Source organism: Styela clava, chromosome 15 (assembly GCF_964204865.1).
Source record: "Styela clava chromosome 15, kaStyClav1.hap1.2, whole genome shotgun sequence".
Classification (NCBI taxonomy): domain Eukaryota; kingdom Metazoa; phylum Chordata; class Ascidiacea; order Stolidobranchia; family Styelidae; genus Styela; species Styela clava.
The window spans coordinates 3,786,480-3,794,042 of NC_135264.1; the positions used below are offsets into that span (position 1 = coordinate 3,786,480).

Genomic DNA, 7,563 nt, shown 5'->3' on the forward strand with positions numbered 1-7,563 from the left:
TAATGTGTGACGAAGAGAAAAATATATATTTTATCAATTGTTCAGCAAATTTAGTTGACATACAATTCCTTTTTAAATTTGTTTCGTCCACATTGTTCATAAAATTGAAGAGTATACGCTATGTTTGGTATTATATATGGAAAAGTCAAAACCTGATGCTACCGTTCTGACATAATAAAATTGAATCTATAAGGTATGTGCTTTTCTCTGAATGTATCGTGATGCTGCCTTTATTGGCGGTTTTTGAGAAATCACCAATCCAAAAACGATAATTTTCGAAATTCTCAAACTAATTCAAGCGGGTGCGCGAAATTTTTTTTATTATTACTTTATACTTTCTGAAACTTATTCTAAGTTTAATAGACGTACAGTATTGATGTGCGACAAAGAGAAAAAGATATTTGATCAATTATCCTGCAACTTTAGTTGAAATACAAACCCTTTTTTAATATGTTACGTACCGTTGTTTTAAAAATCGAGGAATATACGCTATGTTTGGTATTATATATGGCCAAGTCAAAACGTGCTGCTACTGTTCTGGCATAATAAAATCGATTCTATAATGTATGTGCTTTTATCCGAATATGTCGTAGTGCTGCCTTTATTGGCGGTTTTCGAGAAATCGCCATTTTAAAAACGATAATTTTTTGTAATCCAGGACAGAATCCACTAGGAGTCGCAAATGTTTTTTTGCTGTTTTATACTTCCCGCAACGTATTCCAAGTTTGAAAGATGTACAGTATTAATGTGTGACAAAGAGAAAATTATATTTGATCCATTGTCTAGCAATTTTAGTTGAAATACAAAATCAATTTTAAGTTTGTTACGTCCATGCCGTTATTAAAATTTAGATTACACGATATGTTTGGTAATATATATGGTCAAGCCAAAACGTGCTGCTACTGTTCTGTTATAAAAAAATCGAATTTATAGGGTATCTGCTTTTCTCCAAATGTGTCGTGGTGCTGCCTTTATTGGCGGTTTTCGAGGAATCGAGGTTCCAAAAAGGATAATTTTCCGAAACTTTGTATTTGCGGAATGCCTGAAAATTCATTTTTCGCTTAGTTAGTCTTTTTTTAAACACTATTTTCTTATTAAATTTAATGTATTATTTTAGTTTAAAGATTTTTCATCTATTTTCGTGCCAATATTATATTTTGATCAGCATTTTCAATTTTCATATTTACATATAAGTGAACATTATATTCGCGTGGAACCTATATTCAATGTGTAAAAATATTCTGGCTGAAAGTGCTGCTAGCTTCACAGTAGTGCACTCTAGTTATATACACCTCAATGGGAATACCGTACGATGATCGGTCCATTAGCGACCTCCTGTGTATTGAAAACATGACTACGCTTCCAACAAGCCCTGGACCTTTCCCCGACCTTTGACCTTTATTGTTTTGATTTTGGTCGCTCAGATAAACATTGCAAATATTCAGGCTTGTGTAGGGCGATAGAGTGGCACGTCGCTCGTTTTAAAGGCCTTCAAATGGCATTTCACTGGTGATCGTGGTATTTTCGTGCTTCTAAAGTTATAACATATTGTCAAGTGATCTATTATTAACGTTATTCCGCCTTCACATTGTCGTTACCGCACCTAACTTAGTTCCAAAAGCTTATTTAACATACAAAAATGGAATCACTCAGAGATGACTTGGTTCTCTAAGAACTTTTCTTTCCACCAGCTGGAGAAAGATACAAAACTTTTCATTGAAAGGTGATATTTAAACTTATATGGTTGAGAAATGTCAGAGGACTGGGAGACCTGCGTGACTACCGGTACCGTATCCCATGGTTCACAGACTAGTAGATACCGGTAGCGTCCAAGTTATGACTGAATTGGTGGGTTTAGTATAGAAACAAATGAAATGTAGGGGCAGTTTAAAAATTATTTTAAATACATTCTTAGAAACGTTGCACAAACTACAGCAATCTGTAATTAGACTATGAACAGATGAATACTTTTTTCAGATACATTCATGATGGTTCAGTCGTCAATCTTGGTTCAACGCTAGATTTCAAGGCCAAGTGCTATAGTTAAGTTCAGGAGTCTCTGCCACCACATCATCTTCAAATAGTGGTGTCGCTGCATAGTCACCAAGTCTCTGATGCAATTTGTACATGCTAGGCACGGTGAGGGCACTTAAGTTTATGTTGTATCATAGAAACACAGATTTATTAGCTCAGTAAGATGGGTGTAAATATACTATTGAAAGATTAGATTCAACAGGTTTATTGAGGTATTATGATCGATTACATACCGGTACCACATAAGATTACAAGACCAATAATGTTATGGTGATAACCATGGTTTAAAAGTTATTACATATTCATCCGGACTTCTGGTGTTTGTTGCCATATCGTTGGACTAACACAGGGGTTCTCAACCTGGGGTTCGCGAACCCCCAGGGGTTCACGAGAAGATTTCTAGGGGTACTTGGATGACAGTCGAGTTTTTGTATGTTGCTGTTTTTCAATATCTTTTATTAATACCATGGGAAAATGTGTGCCCAATGAAACTAGACGCCAATTGAAACGTAGATTTTACCTGATCTTGCGTTGTTGTGATTGTGATGCAACAATGTGAAATTCAAAGCTTTGCGTCCAAATTGTGAAATCTCTAAAGACAGCGTGCTGCGACCATTAGAGAATTATGCTTATTAAAATTTGGGAGAGATTTTAAGAATCCATTAGTTGGGCAGACGACAAGGGCAATAATATCAAAAAGACGATTTATTTTAGTTACATATGGTCAATAAATTGGTGTTGCAACAAATTTATGGCAATATATCACAAATTTGTTCGGTGTCTGATTACCGGGGGTTCGCGGTAATAATAGAACTAAATTCATTTCACAATTCCATTTACAGACATAATGTATCACAATGATTTTACTGCTGAGTTATTTTATTGAAGCTGTCTGGTTTCATCTCCTGATAATATGGAAGAATTGCGCTCACTGAGCACTACCTCATTGTTATATAGTCAGATGGGCAAACAACCACCACTTGGTTCGGTTCTAAAGTTATCAGGTGATTATGAAAAAGTTGTAATTTATATGACAGTGATAAATGCAAAACAACTTAAACAAAATAAGGATATTTATCACACATCACAATAACTACCAAGTGCAGGGCCAACTTCTGGTATCAGGAGCAGCTTGGTGTGACTTTGCAGTCCGCACAAAAAATGATATTGCAATCACCGGGGTCCCACCCCACATGGCATGCATGCGAAGCATCCTCCATAAAGTAACATCATTTTTAAAGATTCTACATGAAGTCCCAAGTCTTCAATATTAATTTTCCTTCTTTATTCATCATTTTCACAGTTAGCAAATATGACACCAATGCTGAAAGAAGTATGTGTTTTCTCATTTTGAATTACGTTAAAAGTGTTGCCCAATTCTGAATCTTGTTAAGCCCTTTTATTATTATTATTTCTTTTTCTGGTAGTTAGCCGCGTCTTTCTTGAAATCTATTTTAATTTATGCTCGCCTTCCAGTTTTCTCTGCATTTTGTTTGTATGTTGACTTTTTGTGTTGTTTTATGCCAGAGAACTAAAATAAAATGATGATGATGCTTGCTTAAATTTTTCTGCTATCTGACAAAGCGCTGTCATTTTCATCAGCGGCACTTGAGGTAGTTTCAACTAAAGAGTCTGGGGGCAGATCTGGTTGGTTCCCTGACAATCCTTTCTCAATTTCATCAGATTCGTATGTCTCTGTATCAAATGAAGTATCTGGTGACAGATCCTGTTAAGTTATGATCCAAAGTTAAATTATGGTATAAGTAATCCCTACCTCACAATTTGATGGTGCTTTTTTGTTGGGCGATAAGAATCTGATATGGGGTCAGAGTATTCATCAGTTGGTCCATCGCCTCCATGAAAATGCATGATGGAACGCATTGCTTGTATGAAAATTTATTTCATATAAGAATTAACATATTGAATATAGACTATCATAGGTATCGAAAACAATATTTATGTTCGCCTACCTTGGTACACACGTATGTATTCCTGGTGATTTTTCTAGATTGAATAGAATGTGAGGCCTGTTGCATTCCTTTATCCATCTCATTGTTTTTAGCGGTGAATATGTGGCTTCGGAAATACAACAAATCTTACTTCATTTGAACGGAAGGGGTACCATACACAGGTACAGGTTGTCAGACCGGCAAATACCATATGTGCAGGTGCAGCGTTTACACATAGTTAGTCTACCAAAATAATTCATTAGTAGATTCTGTTTGATAAAAATGCAACATTGTATAGAACGCGTATTCTTCCGTACTGACATACGGTAAGATACCGGTACAGGTACTCTTGATTGCATCAGCATGACTGTCTACTATTTTTTGGTTTGAAATATCAGTTGGTTGACCTGTACGGTAAGGTACCGGTACCGTACCGGTACCTGTAAGATGCCTGCAACGGGTACAGCCTCTTAGTCTAAATATATAGATTTCGTGAACGTGATTTTCAACAAGTAACATACAGTATTACAGCTTTCTAATTCTCTGTGCCCTGTGAAGAAAACAAAAAGCGAAAAAAAGGGACAAAGATCTGCCTAAACCGCCAGCAACCTGTGCCGGAACGCGTCCAAAGTTGTCTGAGCGACTTTTCAGCGGAGAATGTTTGTTTACATCTGCTCGCTTGTGATTGGTTGAGAATATTCATTCATTCATTTATTTCGGTACTCTGACATAAAAACAGATAAATACGGATATTTTGAAGTCGGGGAAAGGTCCATGGCATCTCAGGCTGTTTTGGGTAACCGAAAAATGCCAATAAAAAAATGTTTGCAAAATGAGCTCAGCAGCGACGGCTGAATAGGGTTTAAGTATAGAGTTGCCGACGACTAATTCGAAATCTTGAGTCTTCTAATTCAATCAACGCCGAAATGAAAACCCATCTGTGACAATGGCGAACAAAACAAAATGTAATTTATATTGTGTGCATGAATAAGTAATATTGTAATAAAAAACTAAAGAAAATTTCTAATTCCACGGCAAATCCAAAGCAAAATAATATGAAAGTTCTCCCCTAAGGAGAAGGAATTCTTCAGGCATTGAACAAAGGCGCGCAGCTCGTTCAGGATCCGTTAGCGAACATTTAGTAGTGAGCTTCTCTTTGAGATCTTGGTACTTGTTCGTTTCCGGCGGGTTATTGAGAACATTAAGAATGCTGGCAGCGGTATTGTCATCCAGAGCGGCAACCACGTAGTGGTATTTTGTTTCATCTGTTGTGATATTTCGAACAGCGAACTGCGCTTCGACTTGGTGGAACCAAACGGCAGGATTTTTAGTCCAGAAAATCGGCAGCTTTAATGATACCGCTGTTAGGCCTACTTTGTTGTCTTCACTCATATTCTTCGTTATGTGCGTATTCTTTACTCAAAAGTATGCTTTTGAGGTCGAGGTCACCATTTGAAGCGAACTAACTTCTTTCTAACAAGAAAAAGACTTTCAATTATGTTGATGTTTAATCCATAACAAAGCAATGTTAACGACAAGCGAACAGAAAACAGAATGACAAGTTATCGTAAGAAAAGCACGTAAGTAATCATGCGTGACAAAAACATAAACAAAACAATTGTGACTCATAACGGATATTATTAGTTAAGTGGTTCGCCACAATGTACGGTATTAATCTTGGCCATCTGAAGTACAGCGGTGCCGGTATTTCAAAGCAATATGCAGGCAAGGCTCAATTCATTTGTAACGATAAGTCATTTTCATAGTACTTCTCTCGCATATAATCCCCCGGATGGAATTTGAACCTGTGAATCCACACAGGGTAACCGGAGATGATCTCGAAAGCGTATTCCTAACGCTTGACACGATGCGCCACACCACAATACATTTATGGTGCATAAATTATTTTGTTGTTGTTAATCGTCATGTTAGTATTTCTTTTCTTCTTGTTGAGAAAAAATCGCCTTTCCCATTAACCACTGGACCAATTGCTTTGAAAGTTTCAGTGGTTACGTTAAACATTGTAAAAAAATTGTGGGTGATCGTAAATATATGTATATATATACGTAATATATACATGAATATATATGTGATGGCGTCATTCAAATAAAAAAACGGCGAGGCGCAGTTCCTACCACTTCAGGACGGCTCCTGGCACGAACGAACCGCGGCGTCTCTTGCCATGGTTTTATGGCGCTATTACCGGTATATTCACAAAATCATGTGCCAGATTTTAGTTTATCATGCGAAATTATATATACTTACTTGAACCTAACCCCAAATTTATCAAAACTGTATCTACAAGGCGAATGTTCTAACCTACCCAAAGTTTGTCACCTTCAGGGGCAGTCCTACCATTACAGCCTATATGCCTTGGTTTGTGGCAGCACAATTCTACTCAACATGGTTTTCAATTTGCTGCCGTGGTACCCCGCCTCACAAAAGTTAACTAATCTAGAAGATTTCGTTTATTCTGCCCATCCTTCCGTAGCTGCTTTTATTTAAATGCCCGAAGTATTCATAATGATCTACTAACCACTAACAAACTAAAACAAGCTTGTATGCGTACAAGATCTCCGAATATATATGAGGCCCGCACTCACGCAACCGTTCACCATCCATAGAAACTTGCGGATCTATAACGGCAGCGAGATTTATGGAACGGGTTATCGAGACTGCGTGTTTTGTAGACATTTTCGCGTGAGTGATATACTGTAGCTAATAACTAAAAGAGGGGTTCATCAAAATTCTTAACGCTTCCCCAGTTCATGAAGTATTGAGACCAAAAACGACTTGTTCGAAGGAGTATTTTCTTCTGCGGAAGGTAGCGTTCTTCGAATTTAAAGTTTCGACTCAGTTGACGAGGAAATGACGATACATTGTAAAATAAATTGGCAATTTCACAACGATCGGCGCGTTTTTTCGTTGTTGCCATGGTAACAAAACTTCAATCAGGACTTTCTATGAAACGCACAGTCCTAGGGTGACTGCATAGCCCGGTGACCGTACATTTGAACCCATGTGTATATCCGCGGGACCAATCTATATGCGGGTGCTAAAACCCATGGGTTAGGGTTAGTATGGGTTCAAATATATATCCGTAAAACAAAAAAAAATGTCCACAGGTGCAATAGTATGCAGGTGCAATTGTCATGGGTTCAAATGTACGTTGGTTCAAAAGTAATGGAACCGGATAACCCACGTGTGAAATTTGATCTAGATCGGTCCAGCCGTTCAGACGCTGAAACATGGATGAAGATGATATATTTCAGGTAAAAAGACTCGAAGCAAAACAATTTTGATATAATGGCAATAAAAATGAATGCAGATAATTACGGCTAGCACTATTACTCTGATACTATTTCACGATAGGCAAACATGATAATCTTGACACATATAAAAACATTTATTATATCAGACAAAACTTGAAATTTCCATAGACTGATAGAGAAAGTATTTATTTGACTTTAGGCTATAATACAGGGGTGGCCATAAAGTCGCGCACCAGAGTAACACTCACAGTCCAAGTCAAAACGTGTACGTCAATAGGCGACTCATTCTAATTTTAGATTGTTATCAT

At 37.2% G+C, this 7,563-nt stretch overlaps 1 long non-coding RNA gene across 1 annotated transcript; it reads right to left on the reverse strand.

Annotated features, from left to right (window-relative positions):
* Positions 1 to 3,592: 3,592 nt before the first annotated feature.
* LOC144411869 (uncharacterized) lies at positions 3,593 to 4,207 on the reverse strand. The gene is made up of 2 exons (XR_013468935.1): positions 4,005 to 4,207; positions 3,593 to 3,760 (listed from the first exon to the last, which is right to left on the reverse strand). It is a non-coding gene; the product is annotated as an uncharacterized LOC144411869 (long non-coding RNA).
* Between the last annotated feature and the right edge of the window lie 3,356 nt (positions 4,208 to 7,563).